General features: G+C 45.9%; 1 protein-coding gene across 4 annotated transcripts in view; it reads left to right on the forward strand.

Moving 5' to 3' along the window:
- LOC138267355 (CD276 antigen-like) overlaps window positions 1–26,064 on the forward strand; it is a 103,390-nt gene that overhangs the window by 58,575 nt on the left and 18,751 nt on the right. The window lies entirely within an intron of this gene.

Consider the following 26,064-nt stretch of genomic DNA (forward strand, 5'->3'; position numbering starts at 1 on the left):
ACCCCAAAATAGCCCAAAAAAAGGCCTGCCACCTGAGGGGGGAAAAGACCTAGCAGCGAAGGGGTTAATATGTTAATGATGGCTGCCAGAATGCCACAGCTAGACCATAAATGCTGAACATATGTGAGGGGGTGACATTCTGCAACAGCCACTATTATGCCATGGTCCCCCACAGTTTTGCTAGAGATTAACCTGTTATGGTGGAGGACATCACATACTTTTGGTGGTATTTCAAACTAGGTATACCTTCCAGAAGGGGACACAATGCCAGGCTAGCACAAACACACACAGATTTATTCATAGATGCATGCATATGAGGCTCTTAATTGTCTCTGATCTAATTCTAAATTGTCTCTGATCTAATTCTAAGTTCTGTATCCTCAGCTCCAGGACCGATCATACACCCAATTCAAACATTTTCACTCTTTCTCCTTCAGTCCTGTACTTCAGTAGGTCCACATTAGTTAATACTCACTCTACTGTTGGAATTCCTTTTCCCGAGTCTATTGTTCACACATATAGTGTGGCATTTGTGGCAAGCCTACTGCATGTCCAATCTCATTGTTACTTTACTAGATGAAAGAGGAGGCAGATGGACATGTGGCACACTCCATAGGTTGACACAGTGTGTGCCTGTTATCATCAGGCCCTCTCATTAATATACATGGCTGCCATTCTAATGATCTTGGGTTGAGCAGTGCCACCTTCTTTAATAAGCACAGACCCTTTGAATGTGGTACTAGGTCTGGGTTCACCTCTTAGAGCTACTCCTAGGGAGCTGGTGAGCTACCATTATCTCCCAGCCACTCACTGCAGACCCCTGACGTAGAGGCAAATGATAATCGGTTTACTTTGTTTATAGTACCATGGGCACAGTAAAAAGACTACTGTTCGCTGCAGCATCAGCACAGCACCAGAATGTAGTTTGGTCATCATGTAGAAAGTAAATGGATTGTTGGAAGACAAGTGGAACACAAGCACAGAGTACAGACTTTCCTTAAAATTATATAACCCCAAGTTGCAAAGATATTGCCATTTTACAAAGAGCTTGCAGTCAGTTTCTACACTGTGGGACTCCAGGTGTTTGAACATAATCACTTTTTGAAATAATTTCAGATGTGGAGTAACAGCATTACTTCTCCGGAGCATTTTGATATATTTTATCAGGATTAGCAGCAGGCTGTTGGATACTACATCAATAATGACTAATGACCATATTATTTTTAATACCTGGAAATTTATTACCAGCTCACATTGAAATTGAACCTGGAAATGTACATACTGATGTTTTAGTATTTTACGTAGGATAACTTTAAAACTACTCTCACAATTTTTCTTGCATGACCACAGAAATAGGGCCAGGTATTTCAGATGTGGGTTATTTCAAATGTATTTAAAGTTCGAAATGGGACAATATCCTTGATTTGTCACACAAACCGTCTTTTCAAAGCACTCATCCTATATAATTATCGAAAATAAAGACCCGACAAACCACGTACATTCCTTTAGTTAAAAATATCCAGACATGAAGGTCCTTTATTAGAAAACAGACTTTGCTCCCTACCCATTACTGGAATCAAATACAAAGGGCGTTCAGATGATTAGAACATTTTGTATTCCAAAATCCTGTAAAATGCAAATGAAAGTCACAAATTGCTTTTTGAATATAAACAAATCAGAGGTGTTGCTATGCACATTTGAGTATCTCAAATGTAGCATTTGAATTGAACTATACATCTCGATTTTCAGTAAAGAACGATCCAAAAACTCAAATCTGCAACCAATGAAATGGAAGTAAAAACATTAACAGTACCGTCAAATAATCCATGTGAGACTAACATCAAAAATCTTAGAACCACCTCTGTTCCATTGTGTGGAGACAGCAAAGAATGACAAATAGATCAATGAAGAGCTGACAATGTTCTACATAGTTTACAGACATTAATGGCATGTTACATTTAAAAAAATGTTTCTGTGTTATTTAAATATTCTGTATTTTGTACATTTTAAATCAAGTTTTCATTGTTCTTATTGTAATTTCATGGTTATGTAGCACTCTGCTGGTGGTCACATCAAGGACAGATTAAAAAAAAGAATAGAAAAGCCACATAACTGTTAAATTTCATTACCTTATATGAACTGAAATTGCTGTATTCTATCTACAATTATGCTGTAATTATACATATGGCTTTATTGTGTGAGATATTATTACATACTATGCCATGTTATTTTTCCTAATTAAAAGTATTTACACCAGGTAATCCTATTAATAAAAGTAATTATTCATACATTTGTTATTAATACCAAATTCTTAAAATAAAATTAACACTAGCTATCAGTTTCTATCTAGCAGGCTGCGCATACAAGTAATTCCAGCTCTAAAACAAGGGAATACAATAAATTAGCATTGGTCATAAATGTTTGAAGCAAAATGGTTTATAAGGACTGTGTTTTAAATAGAGCATTATCTTATCAGGATATTTTGGGTGAGGCTTAAACCAGCAATGCCCCAGAAAAATTCACAACTAACTCTATCGAGAAGTACATTAGCTGCTCCAGGCATAACATAAATTAGAATTTGCCAGGAATGGAAGTGTTTGCACAAATAGCTGCTTATTGGGATGTAAAGTTGTTTTTTTAAAACATTGTTTTAACTTGGCTCCTATCTCTACTATCATTGGTAAATACCATCACTGAATGCATAAGAGGAGCAGCTTCAGAGTTCAGTGATTTAAAAATTAACCACGGATGAGGAGTTCTTGTGGACAGTGAGCAACTCTGGCAGCAAGCTTTCAAATTCAGAGAATGAGATTAAGAATGAACATTCAAGCCATCCTATTCCCACCACACACACCCAAAGCACGAGGTCTTGTCTCATTGTAAGGGGTGACTTCTTGTCATAAAGAAGAAATGTCAGTGCAAGTGTACTTCTTGTAAGGCAGAGCCAATGCAAGGGTTCTTGATAAACTGAATAACCTAAAATAAAGGTCAGTCAGTACTGATAAATTTCCCAAACAGAGGAAAAGGGAGAAGCATAGCTGCACTTATGAGACCAGTCAGTAAGAAAAGCATCCTTAAGTAACTGTTCCACAGATCAAAGCTGTAATTTTTGCCATTGAGATCTATGGCAATACATTGGTAGTTTGTTACAGGGAGTACATTAAAATGTGGTGTCTTTTCAGGTCACTAAAATTGCCTTGCTGTCAGATGCAAGCAAACATTTTTGAAAAATTATGTTGACTTCCCGATTGTGTTCTGAAAGCTTCTTCTCATCAAGGACTCAAACATACTCTGTGAAGACTGTTGTTACCCAGGCAGAGAGTTTGTCTGGAGGGGAGTTAAACCTTGTGAAAAGGGGACCCACCCAAAGAGGTTGAACAAGTTGTCCTACCAATATAATTGTTCTCCATAAAATCTGTATGATTTTGGTCAGAGTGTTGTTGGGTCAGTACCAACAGGCTGCGAGAGAGAGCTCTGACAGTCTCACTAAAAGGCTCATTTTTAGAACAACATAATTACAAAGGGGCCTCTGACGCATCACACTCACATAAGTGAAGGTTAAAGATTGTACTATACTGTTTCCTAAAATGAGTTTCTTTCTGAGAGACTAGTCTTTTTCAGGTCTGCCTGCTGGGACCCTCGTTTAGATTGTCCATTATTACATGATAGGAAGAGGAGGTTCAGAGCATTCAAAGTGAATCATAGTTTTATTATGGGTCTAGAAATTTGTTTTGGTTTCCTCACAACTTTTTAGAGCATATGGCCCCTAAGGAGCCAATTGCCTACACTGGACAGATGTACTTTGCTCCTTCAAGTTGGCTTCTTTGTCACCAAGGGGAGTTAGCTCTTTTTCTGTAGCTTGATCAGACCTAGGGTACAACGAGGAACTAGAGAACTTTAATAACTGCAGCACATTGGCACTACCTCTTGGTAGATCTCAGCCTACATCATAATGGATTTTACCCCTTGAGTTGTATTTTATTAACTTTCAAAGCAAATAAGTAGAACCTAAAACGTATGCTGTACATCTTGCTTTAGACTATTGTTTTTTTAACAAGATCATCAACACAAAAACCTAGCAAAAACATCAGAAACACATCCAGAACCCAAGCCTATGATACAAGCAATGACCCATTGCGATGGAAGATTGATGGCAATAAATAAGAAGATTGGCTCCATGATGGATCATGTGTAAGAAACAGCAGTTTTTTGGAGGAGGGTGGCAGCATCACGGTCTGAAAATATAGATTTTTCAGCTTTCCCCAAGTATTCAAAGAGTATAGCCATCTAATTTGAATAAAGAACAGGAAACCAATCATTCTGGATATGTTATTTTAGCCATTCCAGTGCAGTATGGAGCAGCACAACCAAGTCAAGCCATTGGCATTCACCCCACTAATTTATAATGTATCTGCTCAGACACAAGCATTGTTACCAAATCCTCCTAATAGCCAAAACAATGAGATGGCCATTCTTTCATGAGAGCCAAATTATCTGTGCTATAGTTGGTTTTGCGATGGAGGCCAAAGCTAAATGCAAAACATCTGTTAGTCATAAAAAGGGTAAATCGGACCGTTTATTCCAGAGGGCCTGATGCAGTGACAGTATCTGCTGCCATGGCTTGTTTTTCACCAAAGGAGCAATGATTCAGCCATAAACCCAAAAAGGAGGCACTTGAAGAAGACAGGTGTAGGTTTTTCCTTCACAAACATAGAAGACCATGTGCAAACATCACTAGAGGAAGATAAATTGGACTTCAGGAAGCTTAGTAAGATTAACTCTCAGGCAAGTCCTAGTGTGACTGAGAGAGAACTACTTTTCTTTGCTGGTCCAAGATGCATCACTGTCTTTAAAGCATTGGCTGGTGGCAGCCAAATAAAATCCCACTGTTCGTGAAGAAAAGATCTTAGTTATATCAGACCTATAAAGTTAATACTTGCAGTGAGAGCCAATTTGAGCTTGAAAATCAGTTATTTTACCAACAAGGACTTTTGTTTAGTTTGCCTAAAGGATAAACATTATGATTTGGTAGACAAGATAAGAGAACTCCCAGTGTCCCAACTGATAAAGCTAGTAGAACAAGACACATGTAACGTCCATCAGATATAATCTAGTACTTCCTCAAAATAATAATAATATCTTAATACTCTAGACATGACTATTAAATCTACCTATTTCTGTACGTTGGTGTATGAATCTGTTCTCCCTCAAACTAGTTAAACTAATGATGAGGCCAAACACACAAACTCAGCAGGAATTGCGCAAACACGTTATTACATGTCAGTAAACAACTCTTGATGTAATGATGGGCTCCCCAGAGAATTATATGCAATTTCCAAACACCTCCTAGACCTCTTATATTAGCTGCAGTTTTTCACGCAGGTGAGGGTGATGGCTTTCATGGCTTTCAGCAAACGTCATCAAATTCACTTTCCAAATGTGTGTCTGCATGGTGTTCTTTGAATGGTGACTATTCCCTGTTTAAAAAACAATCTGTTAACTACTGGTCAAACTGACTCTTTAACCTGCCTTGGATTGATGAGATGCATGTTTTTAACTAATTCAACACCTACATTAAACACAAGAATGTTCTAGTCAACCACCAATCTAGTTTCTGCTTTCGAAGTAGCACTGAAATGTAGATGGTCTGCATCACATTGTGAATAGTAGGGAATCCTATCTAAATATTTTACTCGTATCTATGTGGCTTTTGATAAAATTCAATAAACTCAAAGTAGAAGATTTTTCTCCAGTACTCCCATCAATAGTGAAATCTACATGTTTGACTTTAACCTCTTCTCTTTCACCTATTTTCCACATCTACAAAGCAGTGGGTCTTACAAACTTTCACATGCACGATCTGAATAGAATTGCCAGCTTTCACCTGTGCACCTAAGGATAGTAGGCGATGGGCTGGTCTTTTATTGTTGATACCTTGCAAAACTTCATCCTTGCAGGCATGCCTCTGTTTTTTCACTCACTTCTTTGAAAGCTATACTTTAACTAACAGACACTCTTCTTGTCAACAATGTATGTCCATTGTACCCCAAAGCTAAGGTATGTACAGTGAAGGTACAATGATTACCAACTGAAGCAATAATTAGATTCAATATTATTTCCCTAGTATAACAGTATGCATCAAAATTAACCTACATATCTCTCAAATCTATTTGAGGTAAATTTAGAGGAGTCGTAAGCAGGAACTCCTTCAACCTTAAAGTACCAAGATTCAGAACTTCTGATACTCAAAATCAGCCCTTCACAGAAGTGACTACTTATTTCTGACCTTCTGCTCCAAATCTTATTTTATCTTTTTGACTCCACCTAATCTAAATTTTTGCCATTTTCTCAAATTAGTATGAATTCGAATTTCTAGCTTCTTTGACCTCTTGAGCTTCAGTGCTATGTTTGTTGTTCAACAATTTATTTTGACGGAGGAGCCAAGATGGCGGCCGGGACGGTCGCTTGATCTGAGCGCTCCGTTCCCGGCTACCTCGAAACATCCTGGAAGGCGCCCCCCCGCGGCCTGGTAGCGGCGGCTGGGACGGCGGCTTGACCGGGGCGCCCAGCTTGTGCCGCGAGCGCCCCTCGGTGCGCGGGCGGGGCGGGGCTGGAACTCGCGAGTCCGCGCCGGGTGTGGCGCAGAGCGGGAGGAGCTGCGGCCCCGATCGCGCTCTCGCCGGGCGCGGCCGCCTCCCGCTTCCACGCCTGCTCGTGGCCGGGGGGGCTGAAGAGACGCAGCCAAAAGTGGACGCACGGCTGATTTCGCTGGGCGCCCCGGGACGCGTGAAGCCGGCTTGAGGAGCTGGGGCGCCATCTTGAATTTTGCTGCGACAGCAGCCGCGTGTGTAAGCTGCAGAGGGACAAAGAAGAGGCCCGGCAAAGAAGACGCACAGCGGCGGCGGCCCAGCAGGCTGCGGGGGTTCCCGGTGCAGAATTTTTAAAAAACGAGGTGAGGAGGGCACCTGCGAGGTGGGGGAACACCAAAACTAAGCTGAGGGGAAAAACCCTTGGAACAACAAGCACCCCACCTCTCCATTTACACAAGAGGGCAAGATGGATGTGGACCGTGTGCTCCTGGGAGCTCGGACTACTCAACCAACGCAGAATGGACGGCTGGGTTGGACCGCGGGCGTGTGGCCTGCCCTGGACTCCCCTGCAATGGGTCCCTGCCGCGACTGTTCCTAGCTGCACAAAGTTTATTTGCCGCGCCCTGCGATCGCCCTGACCCGTGATTTCTCCCGCGTGTCGACGCCTCTCCCGGCCGTCCAGCACTTCTCCCCTCTATATGAGGGAGCCTCTGGCACCAAGCCCTCCCGCCACACAAGAAGAAACAAGTGTTCTCCCCCAGCGTTTACACCCTCCGCATATTCCGGTGGGCCCGGAGGACAGCCCCACAAGAACTCATAGCTGGAACATTGAATCTATTAATGACTGCAGCATTTGTCATTGAATATCCAGGCCATAATAAGTCAGAATAAGACTAAATGTCCCTTTGCTTTGCTGCCTAATCTCACGCCCTCAACGCCGGATGTGCGCTCCATGCCCAGGCAACTCAGTAAAAAAGTTTAAAACAACGAATCAGGAAGATTAAAAGTGCGTAATCTCTGCAGATTGCGAGGTAATCTCAGAACAGCCAAAATGGCCGGCAGAGCCAAGTCAACCAAGAATCCAGACCGAACTACCCAAGCGATAACACCTACCGACCAACAATCTGGCCCATCCCTACAGTCACTGGAAAGCACACTTCTAGCGCATTCTGCTCAGTTCGAGAAAGTATTGCAGGCAATACTGGACACTAAGTCATCCTTGGAAGGCAGAATTGATGCAGTCACGCAAGACTTGAATCTTTTACGAGTGGATCATCGAAGCCTAGCTGGAAAAGTGAAAACAACTGAAGCTGAAATAGCTGATCTAACTCCAATAGCGCAAGGGAACCAAAAACAGATTCAGCGCATGGACGAGAAGCTGAAGATACTTTGGAGAAGATCGGAGGAAATGGAGAGTAGGGCGCGCCGAAATAACGTGAGATTCCTGGGCTTTCCGGCAAGTATGCGTCAACCGGAATCAGAAATTTCCCTAGAGCAGTGGCTAATCAAGGAGGTGTTAAATGGGGCTCCATCCAAGTTTTTCTCAGTTGAAAGGGCTTACAGAGTCCCGGGCAGACCTCCGGCCTCCGGCCAGTCCCCCAGGCCATTGATTGCCAGGTTCTTGAATTATAGAGACCGAGACGCAATATTGCAACAATTCCGCAATAAGGGCCCGTTCAAGTATGAAGACTCGAACATCAATGCTTACCCAGACTTTCCGCAAGAGGTGCAGAACCAACGCAATTCTTTTGTTAAAATCAAGCAACGCTTACGAGAACAGAACATAAAATATGCCTTGCTCTTCCCAGCCACGCTAAGGGTAGTGATGGAGGACCGTACCCATATATTCACCAACCCCGAAGATGCCTGGACATGGCTCCACGCCAAGGGCCTTGCACACCCCCGGGAGGACGAAGAGAGGGACGAGAAATGGCAAAAACCCGCTGCAAGGAAGCGATCCAAACGGCGCACCAGAGGCCAGCCCAATGACTGGCAAGCAGCAGAGGAAAGAGCAAAAGTGCTAAAAGAGACGCCGTTACACATGCAAAGCCGCAGTACAATTGCCAGTGGTCTTGAGGAGCTGGGATCAGACTCAGACACAGCCAGCTCCGCATCCACGGTAACAGGAGAACTAGGTGGGCCGAAGGTCACCCCAAGAACTGCCGACGAACTATAAACTATTCGTTCAGGCCCAGAGAGACTACCAGGGACGATGCTTGAAACTTGAAAATCTACAGAGACTCTGCGACACTGCCGAGACGTGGGGATAAAGTGCCTTCAACAATATGCATCTTTGATATAAACACTAAGCTAAGTGATTGGGGGCATAAGTAGGTGGTACATGGCGGATGGGCGGGCCAGAGGGAATGGATTTATGCCAAGGGGGGGCGCCTGACGATATTGGCAGACTAAGTCTGCGGCACGATGTGAGCCCCTTACAAGAGCCACATCTGTACGATATGAGAATCCCACTATGCAAATCCAACCGGATAAGAGTTATTTCACACACTTTTAAGTTTTGTAGTTTCACTATAGTTGTAAGTAGTATAGGGGGTTTAATTAGGGGGGTGGGGATTAACAGTTTAGCAGAAATGCAAGGATCGGAATTACTTAATGCACAAAACATAGACCTGCACCCGCTATATTTAAATATCAGCAACAGAAAGGCAGAGACCAGGTGGGCCAACACTAAAGCCCAGATCCACAACACAGCAACGTATCCCCAGCACCCCATATGATGTCTTCCCGAAATAATACGAAAAACCAGTATATTATATTAACATGGAATATCAGGGGCCTTGGGATGCTGAGCAAACGGGCTAGAGTGCACGCTCGACTTAAAAGACTAGGAGTGCATATCGCTATTCTGCAAGAGACACATATGCTAGAGGGGGACCTACGCGACCTGCGCACGAAGTGGGGAGGCCAGTTGATAGGCACAACATACTCGGCCTTTGCGAGAGGGGTGTTGATCTGGATAGCGGCGGGAGTTCCATTCCTCATGTCAGCACACAAGATAGACCAGGGAGGGAGGTACGTAGTAGTGGAGGACAGACTAGACGGCAGACAAATGGCTGTGATCGGGGTATACGCCCCCAACAGTGGCATCTCGGGCTTTCTTACCACTCTCACCCCAACGTTGCTGTCCCACCCCATGCCCCTAGCCATCTGGGGCGGTGATTTTAACAGTACCCCATCAGCAGCATTGGACAGAACCAGTGCCCACCCGAGCACACCAACTAGTAGGAAGCCCGTAAGTCCCCTGCAAGAATGGGCAAATGTTATGGGTCTATATGATGTATGGCGATTAGGCCATCCAGAGCAAAAAGAATATTCATTTTACTCGGTCCCACATAACACCCACACTAGAATAGACATAGGGCCTGATTCTAACTTTGGAGGACGGTGTTAAACCGTCCCAAAAGTGGCGGATATACCACCTACCGTATTACGAGTTCCATAGGATATAATGGACTCGTAATACGGTAGGTGGTATATCCGCCACTTTTGGGACGGTTTAACACCGTCCTCCAAAGTTAGAATCAGGCCCATAGTATGGGGCACCCGCGAAATAGGGGCGCTGATCACTGAATCTGAATACTTGGCAAAGACAGTCTCGGACCATGCGCCTCTGAGAGTAACACTGAATTGGGGCAGGGCACGTCGGGCAATTCCCACTTGGAGATTCCAGGCGGAGGCTCTACAAGATCAAGCATTCGCCGCAACATTGGGGAAATCTATAGGCCAATATTGGGAAATAAACGCTATGTCTGCAACAACCCGGGCGATAGAATGGGATGCCCACAAGGTAGTAGCACGCGGAGTATGCATGTCCACTACGTGGGGAGTGAGACGCTCTTTACAGGCGGAAATTAGCAAACTAGAGAAGGAGCTAAGGATTGCGGAAAAAGCGGTAGCACGGGGGGAAATCACTAGCACTGTCCTCAAAGAAAAGCGCTCAAAATATAATGAGGCAGATAGCAGGCTCCGCTGCCACGACTACTACAACTATTACTTAACCAGGTTGCAAACGGAAGGAGATAGATCAAGTAGAATGCTAGCGTGGCTACTCCGCGAGGATAGACAGCAAGCTCCGATAGGTGCCATCCGGGTGGCCGCGCATGAGATGGCTACTACACAAGTAGAAATAAACAAGACGTTTAGGAATTACTACTCAAACTTATACACTAAACGTACCTCGTGCACAACTACACAACTTGAGGCTTTCCTGGCGGACTCCTTCCTACGCCAACTACCACAAACAGATAGAGATGGAATTGAAACCCCCATAACAACAGAAGAAATAGAACTAGCCCTTGCACAGCTGCCCAGGAACAAAGCGCCGGGTGCAGACGGCCTCCCCTCGGCGTATTATAAAGCCTATTTACCCAGCCTAAAATCCCACCTGCTAGGAGTGTTCCAGGAGGCGTGGACTAAAGAAAGCTTACCTATATCTCAAAGGGAAGCTATGATAGTGGTACTCCCTAAACAGGGTCGAGACCACACGGATGTTAAATCTTATAGACCACTATCGCTGTTAAATACAGACTGCTAAATATTAGGCAAAATATTGACTAATAGGTTAGCCCCCCTCATGCACTTATTGATTCATGCAGATCAAAATGGCTTCATCCCAAAGCGTAACACCTTCCTAAATATTCGCAGATTGCTGAGTATAATAGGAGACACCCCCAAGATTGCACAAGAGGAAATGGTGCTCTCACTAGACATAGAAAAGGCCTTTGATACGCTGGAATGGGACTTCCTGATGGCTACGATGGCCCGTATGGGAATAGGCCCTAATTAAATTCGTTGGGTCCGGACATTGTATTCTAATCCAAGCGCGAGGGTGAAGTCAGGCAGGGTGATTTCTGATAGTTTCCCGATTACCAGGGGGACACGACAGGGATGTCCCTTATCCCCGCTACTGTTTGCCATAGCAATGGAACCGTTAGCGGCAAAAGTACGCCTCATGGAGCACGAATGGGGAATTATTAGGAATGGGTTACATCACGCGATTTCATTATATGCAGATGATGCTTTGATATATATCAGGAACGGTTGTGCAGCTATCCCACCTGTAATATCTTTATTGGCTGAATTTGGAGGCCTGTCTGGCCTTGTGGTAAACTGGGAGAAGTCCTGTGTGTTCCCCCTGGCAAAAAGGGCCCCCAACAACCAAGACCCCCCAGAGGTAGGGCACCTAAAGTGGTGCCCGACAACATTTAAATATCTTGGGATAAACATATATCGTGCCACAGAAGACTTAAGAGACGGGAACCTGGGGAAGGCGCTAACTTCCATAAAAGGCTCCCTACAATTTTGGAACAAGCTTCCGCTCTCGCCACCCGGTAAGGTGGCGATTGCTAATATGTTGATTCTACCTAGGCTCCTATATTATTTTGCGGCCCTGCCGATAACCATTCCCAAAAGTTTATTCGGCAATTTAAACACAGCATTACTGCAGCTCATTTGGGGAGGTGGTAGAGCGCGAGTGGCGCTATCCACATTGCAATGCCCGTTGGATAACGGTGGCCTGGGAACTCCGAATTTTGAAAGATACTATGCAGCCGCACAACTTCAGTGGGTCCAATATTGGATCCACAGACCAGAGCAAGCGGAACCCATGAGCCTAGAGCCTCAGTGGAACGGGACCCCCCTTTTAAATTGGCTGACGTCAAAGCCCCCCAAAGTGGTACTGGTTAACCCTTTGCTTGCAGCCGCGCATGCGTGTTGGGTTAAATATGTGCAAAAAGGAGCGGATAAGCTTCCTTACTCCCCACACATACCGCTAAATTATCTATTGGCGGGGACTGCAGCTGGAATGCAAGCTGTAAAGCTGTGGAATGAAGCAGGAATACAGACAGTAGGGGATTGCTTTGAAGACGGCAAATTAATGACGTTCGAGGCTCTCCAGGCCCTCACGGAGATAAATCCGGGTCAGTTCCTGACGTATCATGCCGTATGTCATGAAATCAGAAAAATGTGGGGAATAGGCACTTCGGAACCAGAGACCTCCCCAGTGCTCCACCAGCTTCTACAACACAGTGATCAAACAAAAATAATATCCAATCTATATAGAATCCTCAACAAGACTCCTGATGCACAGGCAGGGAAAGCATGGGGTAGATGGAATGCAGTACTCCCCACCCCGATCCCACTGGAAGACTGGCCCAAGGCCTTGTCTCACATCAGAGGCGTGTCAAGGAATCCCAGATTTAGATATACCCAATTCAATTACACGCATCAAACATATCTTTCCCCAGACATAATAAAGCGCATGTTCCCTGATTCAGTAACAACATGCCCCAGATGCAAAATACCGTCAGCACCCTTCTACCACATGGTATGGGATTGCCCTAATATGCAAACGGCCTGGGCGGAGGTGGTAGGGGAGGTATCTGGGCTAACGGGACTTGCACTGTTAGCAGACGATGGGTCCTGCCTGATGGGACTGAGGAAGAGACCAAAAAAACAAAGACACCTGCACAAATTTATAGGCCTTTTTAATGTACAAAAGATTAATAGCAATGCATTGGAAAGCCCCTAAGGCTCCCGATCTGAAATCCTGGTACTCTCTAATAATACGCTGGGCTCGCACTGAATACCAGGTACTAAAAAGAATGGTGCGCGAAGGGCGACAACACACAGGATGCTCCACTTGGGAGGATTTGGTAACAAAATTGGAGGCCAAAAACGATGAGAAGCCTCCTTGAATTGGGGCACATATAATCGCGATAATCACGACATAAATTCCCCTGCATCCCCCATTACGGAAACAAAATCCATAGGGTACCCAGGCACCACAGCGCACACACATCATTTCCTCCCATCTCTCTAGTAATAATTGTCCATCAAATTTTCGTCACCACAGTCCCAGCGACACGTGAGGAGCAGAAAACCAGGGTAGCTATCTGCATATACTAATCCGGATGGTGCCCTCCTCAGGCAGCCAAGGAACTCATGCATGCAAAACAAGGCCCACACTGGTCACGAGCGAATGCCTATATAAAATAAACAATAAAGGATAAACCCATGGAGGGTGCAGCCAGAAAAGATACTGTAAAACTAGAAGTGTTCCGTGAAGTGCATATTGGGGGGGTGTGTGATTGTTAAATGACCTAGATATTAGTTATTGTATTGGTTTATCCTGTGGTTGCAAATTGAACAATTTGTATTATATTTTGAAATATAAAATCAATAAAAATATATTTTTTTTTAAAACAATGTATTTTGACTCTGTTCCAGAGTAAAGTACCCGAATATTATTGTGGTGCATCTCTGCTACATAAATATGCTAAATAATTTAATAAATCAAAGTGATCGCCACCAAAATCTCCTCGGCCATAGAAATGGATAAAGCTTTATAAGGAATGAAATATGATCTTTTTGAAAAGTCTGTCTAGAATTGGTCTCTTGACAACATTAATGGATATTGTTCTCAGTTTCGCAACTTCAGTCAAAATACCTCCATTTAGATGCAGTTGGGTAATAAACATGAATATACCCTTTTTATCAATTCTTGCTTTAGAACCTGTCTCAAATGCCAATACAACCAAACATTGGGATTGAGGGATTGCATTAACTGGTGGCAAAATAAAAGCCACATTGTATACTGCTAATCTATCTGAACCTGTCCATCTCAACAGAAAATGAATATCAACAATTAAACATTACTCCTGCCTCTCAGGTTTTACAAATGCCTAGTTATAAAAATTGAGGATACAGGAGACCATACATAGATCCACTGATGCTCCCTGAACCTTCAAATAAACTGTGCTGACGTTTAGGAGCCCCTAGCTGGATTTCCCCAACTGTTTAGCCAATTGGAAAAGACTTCTTTACTGTATAATAAAGAACAATGCTCTTAGTGCTTGTGACCATTAGTGTGCCTTACTCTGTGTACTCTGAAAATAGTTACAAAAATATGATGTGCTACAACATAACTAAAGAGGCAGGTGGTATGTTTTCCACATCACAGCTGAAAGAGTCATGTTTACTATATTATAAAAAGCAGGCCAGGAACAACATGTATGGTAAGTTCAACTTTTCATTACAATTAAGTAATCCCAAATTCGCAAGCTACTTTGTGATACTACTGTTGTATTTTTAAAAGCATCCCAGTTTGGTCATGCATGTATAGTGCAAGATTGCTCATTGAAAACAGGCACAGACAATTGTGATATCTAGCATTTCTGTAAAATCCGAAATAGTGCAATTTGTTAGCATCATCTTCAGTAACTGTATATTGACTAAAAAGCTAGTAAATTTTTAGTTTAGAAAAATCCTCATAGGAAAATCCCACAAACCGCCTGGACCCCAGAGACATTGCAAATGCATCCCATTAAAGAAAAATATTTTAAAGTCCAAAATCCTAGAAAAATCAACCAAGTGAATCCATTCAAAATGTTAGAAATGCAAAGTGCCGCAAACTACTTTTGATATAGATCTCATCCTTTCCATTTCAGCTGAGCTAAGTGTCTTGATGTTCAATCAATCAGAAATTTGTGGAGCGCACTACCGTAGGAGTCTGGCATGGTTTGTAGTGGGTACCAAAGGTACTTCACCTTATACCAGGTCCAATTATCCCTTATTAGTGAAATGTAGTCAGTGTCTAGCAGCTAGGCTGTGTAGAGGTAGCTGTAGCTGAGCAGCCAAGGGTGAACTAGGAGACCTGCAAAGCTCTTCAACACATCTGTAGTCCCCCAATACTCACACACATGAAAGAAAACACTCAGTTTTACAAAAATAAAGGTACTTTGTTTTGGTGACACAAACTTCAAAAATACCTTAGAGACTATACTCCCTTAGGAGGTAAGTAATATACACAGTATATACGCTAGTATCCAAAAACAGGTAAGTATAGTGTCAGAAAACAGTGCAAATAGTGAAAATCACAATAGGTTGCAATGGAAACCATATACTAAAATAGTGGAATGCGAATGTCTGTTTCCCACCTTGGCAAGTGTAGTGCGTAGAGGCGTAGTGTAAGAAGACACCGAAGGTAAGGAATGGAACCCACCCCAGAGCCCAGGAAAACAGGAGTAAAACACAGTAAGTTTCCTGAAACACACAAGAAATCATGATAGAAGATAATTCAAGTACCAGAAGAGACTGCAAGACTCCAACAATGGATTCCTGGACCTGAAGACCTGTGGAAGAAGGGGGCCAAGTCCAAGAAGCACTGAAGAGCTGAGGGAGAACAGGAGCCCTTGCTAACCTGTATGAAGATGCAAAAGAAGAACCACCGGTGAGAAGACAAAGTCAGTTATGCGCCCAAGAAGACAGATGCAGGTTCCTGGTTGGTGCACGCAGGATAGATGATTGCAGTCTGGTTTGCGTCGCTGGATTCCACCAACATGCCTTGGCACAGGCCAAGCTCGCAGTTGGAGGAAAATGCTGCTGCCTGGGATCAGGAGGGACCTAGTGGCCTCTACCCAGGAGGGGGAGGCAGGGGAGGCTCTCAGCAACTCAGAGAGCCCTCAGAAGACCAGGCAGCACACACAGGAGTCCCACAGCACGGGGACAAAGAAGGTGCAAATGGAGGCCCACGCAGCAAGACACACAGGGATCACACGCCGCCTGAGAACCACTCAGGAAGCTGTGCATCACAGGATGGAGTGCTGGGGGCCTAAGCTGTGCTGTGCACAAAGAACTTCTTGGAAGGTCGCACACAAGCCTTGGCAACTGCAAGTCACGCGGTGCACGTGGTACTGTCTTGCTTGGGGAGGCAAACCGTTACCTCCACCAAAGTTGGACAACTGGACATTGGGACTGTCCGGGTCACTTTAGTCCACCAACTGTGTTTCTGGATCCACACTTGTCGTCTGGAGAGGGGACCCACACCACCATTCGTTGCTGCAGACAGGTGCCTGCTGTCACTCCATGGGAGATTCCTTTGGTTCTTCTGGTGCAGGCTGAAGACAGGCAGTCCTTGGAGGATGCACGACATGGAAACTGTTGCAGTTGCTGGAAGGAGCTGAAGTTACAATGTTGCAGAAGTTGTCTTTGCTTCTTTGTTGCAGTTTTTAGAGTTCCTGGAGTGTTCAGCTGCGGTTTTGTTGGTAGAAGATGAAGTAAAGAATGCAGCAGATTTCTGCTGGAGAATTGCAATCCAAATCTGAAGAAACACCCAGAGGAGAGATCCTAAATGGCCCTGAAAGAGGCATTGGTCACCTAACAAGGTGGGCACCTGTCAGGGGAGGTCTCTGATGTCACCTGCAGGCACTGGCCACTCAGATACTCCCAGAGTGCCCTACCACCTTGGAATCCAAGATGGCAAAACCCAGGGACACTCTGGAGGAGCTCTGGGCACCCATTTCCAGTTTCATGCCAGAGCATGGACTGGGGTTCCTTGAACCAGTGTAGACTGGATTATGCAAGAAGGGCACCATCTGTGCCCTTCAAAGCATTTCCAGAGGCTCTGGGAGGCTACCCCTCCCATGCCTGTAACACCCATTTCCAAAGGAGGAGGGTGTAACACCCCTCTCCCAAAGGAAATCCTTTGTTCTGCACTCCTGGGCTTGAGCTGCTCAAGCAACAGGAGGGCAGAAACCTGTCTGTGAGGTGGCATCAGCTGGGGCTGCCTGGACAACCTCAAAAGGCTGGTAAGGCAGTACTGGAGGTCCACTGTGGAGCCCTAAGAGTGCATGGGATTGTGTAACCAATACTGGAATCCTTATTGGGGTACAATTCCCAGTTGTGAGAGACATTACATGGCCATATTCGGGGTTACCATTGTGAAGCTGGACATAGGTATTGCCCTATGTCCCCTGCACGCGTAAAATGGCGTCCCCACACTCACAAAGTCCGGGAAAGTGGTCCTGGATGACGTGGGGGCACCTCTGCTAGCGCAGAGGTGCCTCATACACATGTACTTTGCCTTCAGGGTTGGAAGGCCTGACATATAGGTGACTTATGAGTGACCTGGTGTAGTGACAATGGCTGTTTAGGAGTGCATGCACCATTTCACGCAGGCTGCAATGGCAGTCCTGCAGAAGCCTCTGTATGGGCTCCATATGGGTGGTAAAAGTAATGCTGCAGTCCATAGGGATCCCTTGGAACCCCAGTGCCCTGGGTACCTAAGTACAATATACTAGGGACTTATAAGGGGGCACCAGTGTGCCTATTTGGGATGAATTACTGGCTTACTGATATGTAGTGATACATTTGGGAACAGAGAGAGCATAAGCACTGGGGTCCTGGTTAGCAGGGTCCCAGTGACACAGTCAAGCATACTGACAGAAACAGTGAAATATACTGACAAGTAGACCACAAACCATAAGCACTGGGGTCCTGGTTAGCAGGGTCCCAGTGACACAGTCAAGCATACTGACAGAAACAGTGAAATATACTGAAATGTAGACCACAAACCATAAGCACTGAGGTCCTGGCTAGCAGGATCCCACTGACACAATCAAACACACTGACAAACAGGTCAAAAATGGGGGTAACCATGCTGGAAAGAGGCTACTTTCTCACAACTACTCACCCATAAGAGTCTCAAGGTGCTGTGGGGAGGGTTGGTCCTCTATGCTTCAATCGAAAAGCCAAGTCTTACGGTCCTTCCTGAATTGAGGTAATGATGGTGACTGCCTGAGGTGGAGAGGCAAGGTGTTCTAGCTCTTTGCCGTGAGGTAGGCGAAGGAACTTCCTCCAGTCGAGGTCTTCTGTATGCAGGGTATGCTGGCTAGTGCCTGTTGAGCGGAGAGGTCTGGTGAGGGAGTAGAAGGAGATGTGATGTTTGAGGTAGGTGGGTCCTATGTCATGGAGAGCCTTGTAAGCATGAACAAGGAGTTTGAAGTTGATCCTTCACTCGACTGGGAGCCATTGGAGGTCTCTCAGGTGTCTGGTGATGTGTTTGTGGCGGGGAACATTTAGGATGAGTCAGGCTGTGGCGTCCTGGATGAGCTGCAGATTTTTCATTTTCTTTTAGGTGGTGCTCGTGTAGAGGGCATTGCCATAGTTCAGCCTGCTGGTGACCAGGGCATGGGTTATGGTCTTGCGGCAGCTGTTTGGGATCCTTCTGAAGATCTTCCGGAGAAGTGGGAGTGTGAGAAAACAGAAGGATGTGACAGAGTTGACCGCACAGGTCATGGTGAGCGATGAATCCAGGTTGAAGCAGAGGTTGCGTGCATGGTTTGTCGGGGTAGGGGGTTTGTTCCGAGTGTAGCAGGCCACCAGGATGCATCCTAGACTAATGTGGAGGGTCCCAGAATGAGGATCTCGGTCTTGTCTGAATTGACAACTCTCCTTCATCCAGGTGGCGACTGCTTCCATCCCGTTGTGGAAGTTCTTCTTGGCGGTTGTAAGGTTTTCAGTCAGTGAGATGATCAGCTGGGTGTCGTCAGCATAGGAGATAATGTTCAGTCTGTGCCTTTTGATGATTGACATGAGCGTGGCCATGTAGATGTTGAAGAGTGTGGGGCTCAAGGAGGAGCCCTGGGGCACTCCGCAGCTGATCTTTGTAGGTTCTGACGGGTATGATGGCAGTCTGGCTCTGTGTTCTGCCAGTCAGGAAGGAGCTTATCCACTGTAGGGCCTTGCCGCGGATGCTAGCTGCGTGGAGTCTGGAGCAGAGGGTGTGATGGGAGACCATTTAGAAGACAGACGATAGGTCCAGTAGGATGAGGGCTGCTCTTTGGCCATGGTCAAAGAGCAAGCGGATGTCATTTCCGGTGGTGAGGAGGGCAGTCTCTGCGCTGTGGTTGCTCATTGGGAGATGTTTGTGATGTTGTTATCCTCAATGTGTTTGTGGAGGTGCATTGATGACCTTGGCTGGGAAAGGTAGCAGAGATGGGACAGTAGTTCTTGAGATCCAGGGGGTCGCCCATGGGTTTCTTCAGGAGCGGGCGGATCTCAGCGTGCTTCCAGTCCTCGTGGAAGGTAGCCGTCTACATGGAGCAGTTGAGAGTGTGGTGGAGCTTGGGTACGATTGAGGTTTAGGTGTTGTTCAAAATGTGCTCTGGAGTGAATGCTGCTCATGATGGAGTGGGTCTCATCCGTGATTAGGGTGGTCCTGCTGGATTGGTAAAGGTTCAGAGGAATCTGAGCTGGACGGTTGTTGGTGGGCTTGGAGGGTCTTGTGGTCCAAAGCTGTCGTAGATGTCCTTGATTTTTGGATGGATGAAGGCTGCTTGTCTGTCGCAGAGGTCCTGAGATGGAGGGGATGTTTGCAGCTTCTGATTGGGGTTTGGTGAACTCTGTAACCATGCAAAGAGCTCTTTGGTATTTTGTGCTGTGGCGCTCATACAGTCCTGTAGATCGACTTTCCTAATGGATCTGATGAGGTGGTAGTGGTGGGATTTGATGGTGGATTTAAAGTCTGCAAGGTCCTTCGAGGGTGTTGGTGAGCTGCTCTTATGTAGGGAGGAGAGGGTGCGGAGGTGGACAGTAGGTGTGGTGATGGAGAAATGAATGCAGTGGTGGTTGGTCCAGTGTAGCGTTGATGTGTTGTAAACGGAGATGTTGCTTGCAGTGAAAATGGGGTTGAGTGTGTGTCCAGCGATTTGTGCTTGTGAGGTGACTGTTGTTTGAGGCTGATTGTGGCAAGGTTCTCAAGCAGGGAAGTGGTGTTGTGGTAGTTGCAGTTGCTGATGTGATAGTTGAGGTCGCCAAGGAGAAAGTAGTTCATGGAGGTGAGTGTGTGGGGAGCTATTATGTTGATGATGAAGTCGCTGAAGGTTGGGCGGTAGCTGGGTGGCCTGTAGATGAGGGTGCAGCAAAAGATGGACTTATGGGTGACATGGCTCTGGAATTGGAGGTGCTTCATGAGGGAGGAGTGTTCTTCTGCGTTGGTTTTCAGGCTGAGGGTGGATTTGGTATGACTGCCAGGCTACAGCCTGGCCAAGATGGCTAGTCTTTGAGGAGCAGTTTGTAGTCGCTGGGGATGGCGATGTCCAGTGGTGATGCTGGGTTTGTCCATGTTTCATTGAGAAAGGTGTGATGTTCGCGTGGGTGCAGTCTAGTAGGTCCTGGAGTTCTAGGGTGTGTTTGTGGAAGGAACGTATTTTGAGAAGAATGGAGTTGAGGCACTCAGGGTAAGAGTTTGTTGGTCCTGTAGTGGGAGGGTCCGACTTTTGGTGTGGGGTGAGTGTGCAGTGTCAGATAAAGCAGGAGAAAGGTCCATGGGTGTCTCTGGGAGATGTGAGATGGCAGGTTGTGGAGCGTTCTGTGTTCAGTGCTTGGAGGGTCTTGGTGTTGTAAGGATGGATGGTCGGAGGACCAGAGTTTGGAGAGCTGGGCGCAGATGGGCTTTCCTTTGGTGCCCCTTTGGCGCACCAGTGGCACTCCCGCCCTTAAGAAGGAGAGAGTAAAATAAAGAGTAATCCAGAAATTGAAAATTACAACCACTGAAAATATAAAACTTTTAACCTCTTTGGTGCGGGCGTCGGCCACTGGATGACGCCCACACACCCTCCCTGGTGCGGGTCACGACCAGTGGCCGACACCAGGAAGGGCATTAATAAATCCTCGGGTGCGTCGCACCCGAGGATTTCTTTTTTTTTTTAAACTTCCCCCGGGAGACACGGAAGCTTCCGTGTCTCCCCCTGCCCCTTTGTGACGTCGCGCGCTGACGTTTCAAAGGTGTTTTCCCCATCAAAGCAGGAAGCAGCCTTGCGGCCGCTTCCTGCTTTGATGGGGAAAACGGCCTTTTCCACGTTCGGGAAGGCCTCGTAAGAAAGGGGAGAGTCTCTCCTTTCTTACGAGGCCTTCCTGAAAGTGTTTCCTGGCCCCCGATCGCAGCACAGCCGCGATCGGGGTGCCAGGAAACACTTTGAAAAGGCCTCGTAAGAAAGGGGAGACTCTCCCCTTTCTTACGAGGCCTTCTGAAACTGTTTCTGGCCCCCGATAGCAGCACAGCTGCGATCGGGGGCCAGGAAACACCACTAGACACCAGGGATTTCACTTTGGGGGGGCGGCCCCCCCGGAAAACGGGCCGCCCCCCCGCATAATTAAAAATAAATAAAAAAAAGGTAGGTGCCCCCTGGGGGGGGGGCGCGATCATTATTAAAAAAAAAAAAAATAATAAATCAAAAATAAATAAAATGAAATGACAGGGGGTCGCCCGTGGGCAGGGTGACCCCCTGTGGGGGCAATATTTTTTTTTAGATGTTGTAGGGTTTCCCTGGGGGCCATTTTGCCCCCCAAGGAAACCATACAACAACTAAAAAAAAAAAGGTATATATATAGATCTATATATATCTATGTAGATAGATATATCTAGGTACATGGATATATCTATAGATATATCTATGTAGATAGATATATATATATATATAGAGGTAGATCTATATCAAAGAGATTTATAAAGCGCGCTACTCACCTGTGAGGGTCTCAAGGCGCTGGGGGGGGGAACGGAGGGAGGGAAAGGGGCTGGGAGGCTCACTGTTCGAAATGCCAGGTTTTGAGGCCCTTCCTGAAAAGAAGTAGGTTTTGGGTCTTGCGAAGGTGGGTTGTGAGGGCGTTCCAGGTTTTAGGTGCAAGGTAGGAGAAGGATCTGCCCCTGGTGGTGGTGTGTTTGATGCGGGGGACAGAGGCGAGAGAGAGGTCAGCTGAGCGGACGTTTCGTGTGGGGGGGTGGAAGGTGACTCTCGTTGAGGTAGGCAGGGCCTGTGTTGTGGAGTGATTTGTGTGCGAGGATGAGGATCTTGAAGGTGATCCTTTTGTCAATGGGGAGCCAGTGGAGAGATTTGAGGTGTGGAGAGATGTGTTTGTGTCGGCGGAGGTCGAGGATGAGTCGTGCTGCTGAGTTCTGGATGCGTGTAGTTTGCGCTTGAGTTTTAGAGTGGTGCCGGCGTAGAGGGCGTTTCCGTAATCAAGCCTGCTGCTGATGAGTGCGTGAGTGACAGTTTTTCTGGTCTCTGTGGGGATCCATTTGAATGATTTTCAGTATACGGAGTGTGTTGAAGCATGAGGAGGTAAGAGCGTTGATTTGTTGGGTCATCGAGAGGGAGGAGTCTAGGATGATGCTGAGGTTGCGTGCGTGGTTGGCGGGGGTGGGTGCAGGGCCTAGCGTGGTGGGCCACCATGAGGGGTCCCAGGTGTTTTTGTGTGGGCCAAAGAGGATTATTTCGGTTTTGCTTGAGTTGAGTTTCAGGTAGTTGGTTGTCATATATATATCACTTTTGTCAATATGTGTGTGGTTTCCCTGGGGGGAAAAGGGTCCGACTTGTCTAGTGGCAGTTTCAGTGCCATAAAGAAGCGCAGAAGGTTTATATGCCTACTGCAAAGAGCAAATCTGTATTTTATGTAAATAGCTGAGTACATTAGTAAAGTCTATGGAGAGATGAAGGGCACTTTTGCTGGGTGGTAATGAGGGAATCCGAGGAGGAGGGAGTGGGAGCACCAATAATGATTGTTGGACTGGGCGCAGGAGGTGCTAAAGACTGTGACGAATGGTATGTGACAAGGTGTTTTTTGAGTGTCTTGAAAGTACGTGCTGATTGAGGGAAGAAGCGCAGGTAAGGTGGCCTCTACTGTTGCACGTATCTCACACACACCATCGATTTTGTGACAGTCTACGTAGGCTAGTGTTTTAGAGCGACAGTTTAGCCAATAGCAGAGATGGCATCTTGATGGATGACTGTTGCCTGCACTCGGGTTATAGAGGACCGCTCTGACATAGGATCAGAGACTGAGACATCAGATACTGAGACAGCATCTGAGGGATAGGACAATGGCGCAGACTCTGGGAGTGATTTTTCAGTCAGAGGAGTCCCATTCGATAACTCCTCTTCCAGTACATTATGAGGGAGGTGATGAGGACAGTCCTGCTGTCCCTTCGCAAGCTGTTCGTGCAACTGGGTAATAGTGGGTTAGGCGAACCCAGAGAGCAGGTGAATGCGGCGGCAAGCAGAGAGAGAGTGCTCTCTTGGGAGCTCCCCAATTTAGTTCAGCCCCAAATTCCACCACCCAAATCATATTGTGGAGACATCAAAATTGTCTATGGCAAAACAAACTGGTTTTGTAAGGCATGCACCTGTGTTTTTGGTCCTGGATTCGGCGGCCATATTGAGAAACACACTAAACCCAAACATTTCTGGAAACTAGACATTCGGGGGAGTCCACAGAGGTGTGACTTGTGTGGATTCCCCAAAGTTTTCTTACCCAGAATACCCTGCAAAGCTGAAATGTTGAAAAAAAACTCAATTTTTCTTGCATTTCTGTCACACAAACTACAGGAATATGCTGGGATCCACAACATTCCTACCACCCAGTGACTCCTCACCTGTCCTGATAAAAACACTACCCCACGTGAGTGCCTACACCTAGTGCCTGTGTCAGGAATGGATCACCCCAGGGTCAACAGCTGCCTCACGTAAGGACCAACATTGACCGTTGTGTGATCTATTCCTGTCGCAGGTACCAGGCCTAAGCACACAAGTGAGGTATCATATTTATCGGGAGACTTGGGGGAACGCTGGGTGGAAGGAAATTTGTGGCTCCTCTCAGATTCCAGAACTTTCTGTCACCGAAATGTGAGGAAAACGTGTTATTTTAGCCACATTTTGAGGTTTGCAAAGGATTCTGGGTAACAGAACCTGGTCCGAGCCCCACAAGTCACCTCATCTTGGATTCCCCAGGGTTTCTAGTTTTCAAAAATGTGCTGGTTTGCTAGGTTTCCCCAGGTGCCGGCTGAGCTAGAGGCCAAAATCCACAGGTAGGCATTGTTTTCTATGAAAAAATGTGATGTGTCCACGTTGTGCTTTGGGGCATTTCCTGTCGCGGGCGCTAGGCCTACCCACACAAGTGAGGTATCATTTTTATCGGGAGACTTGGGGGAACGCCGGGTGGAAGGAAATTTGTGGCTCCTCTCAGATTCCAGAACTTTCTGTCACCGAAATGTGAGGAAAACGTGTTTTTTTAGCCACTTTTTGAGGTTTGCAAAGGATTCTGGGTAACAGAACCTGGTCCGAGCCCCGCAAGTCACCCCTCCTTGGATTCCCCCAGGTCTCTAGTTTTCAGAAATGCACAGGTTTGGTAGGTTTCCCTAGGTGCCGTCTGAGCTAGAGGCCAAAATCTACAGGTAGGCACTTCTCAAAAAACACCTCTGTTTTCTTCCAAAAATTTGGATGTGTCCACGTTGCGCTTTGGGGCGTTTCCTGTCGCAGGCGCTAGGCCTACCCACACAAGTGAGGTATCATTTTTATCGGGAGACTTGGGGGAACGCCGGGTGGAAGGAAATTTGTGGCTCCTCTCAGATTCCAGAACTTTCTGTCACCGAAATGTGAGGAAAACTTGTTTTTTTAGCCACTTTTTGAGGTTTGCAAAGGATTCTGGGTAACAGAACCTGGTCCGAGCCCCGCAAGTTACTCCTCCTTGGATTCCCCTAGGTCTCTAGTTTTCAGAAATGCATAGGTTTGGTAGGTTTCCCTATGTGCCGGCTGAGCTAGAGGCCAAAATCTACAGGTAGGCACTTTGGAAAAAACAGCTGTGTTTTCTGTAAAAAAAATAGGATGTGTCCATGTTGTGTTTTGGGGCATTTCCTGTCACGGTCACTAGGCCTACCCACACAAGTGAGGTATCATTTTTATCGGGAGACTTGGGGGAACATAGAATAGCAAAACAAGTGTTATTGCCCCTTATCTTTCTCTACATTTTTTCCTTCCAAATATAAGAGAGTGTGTAAAAAAGACGTCTATTTGAGAAATGCCCTGCAATTCACATGCTAGTATGGGCACCTCGGAATTCAGCGATGTGCAAATAACCACTGCTCCTCAAAACCTTATCTTGATCCCATTTTGGAAATGCAAAGGTTTTCTTGATACCTCTTTTTCACTCTTCATATTTCAGCAAATGATTTGCTGTATACCCAGTATAGAATGAAAACCAACTGCAGGGTGCAGCTCATTTATTGGCTCTGGGTACCTAGGGTTCTTGATGAACCTACAAGCCCTTTATATCCCACAACCAGAAGAGTCCAGCAGAGAAAACGGTATATTGCTTTCAGAAATCTGACATCGCAGGAAAAAGTTACAGAGTAAAACATAAAGAAAAATGGCTGTTGTTTTCAGCTCAATTTCAATATTTTTTTATTTCAGCTGTTATTTTCTGTAGGAAAACCTTGTAGGATCTACACAAATGACCCCTTGCTGAATTCAGAATTTTGTCTAGTTTTCAGAAATGTTTAGCATTCCGGGATCCAGCATTGGTTTCACACCCATTCCTGTCACTAACTGGAAGGAGGCTGAAAGCACCAAATACCCCATTTTTACTATATGTCTCAGTAAAATGCCAAATTTGTGTTGAAAAATTTGTTTTTCTGATTCAAGTCTGCCCGTTCCTGAAAGGTGGGAAGATAGTGATTTCAGCACCCCTTTGTTTATGGCATTTTCAGGGGAAAAAACAGAAGCCTTCTTCGGCAGCCCTTTTTTCCCATTTTTTTGGAAAAAACAAAATTTTCACTGTATTTTGGCTATTTTCTTGGTCTCCTCCAGGGGAAACCACCAACTCTGGGTACCATTAGAATCCC

Source organism: Pleurodeles waltl, chromosome 12 (genome assembly GCF_031143425.1).
Source record: "Pleurodeles waltl isolate 20211129_DDA chromosome 12, aPleWal1.hap1.20221129, whole genome shotgun sequence".
Lineage (NCBI taxonomy): Eukaryota > Metazoa > Chordata > Amphibia > Caudata > Salamandridae > Pleurodeles > Pleurodeles waltl.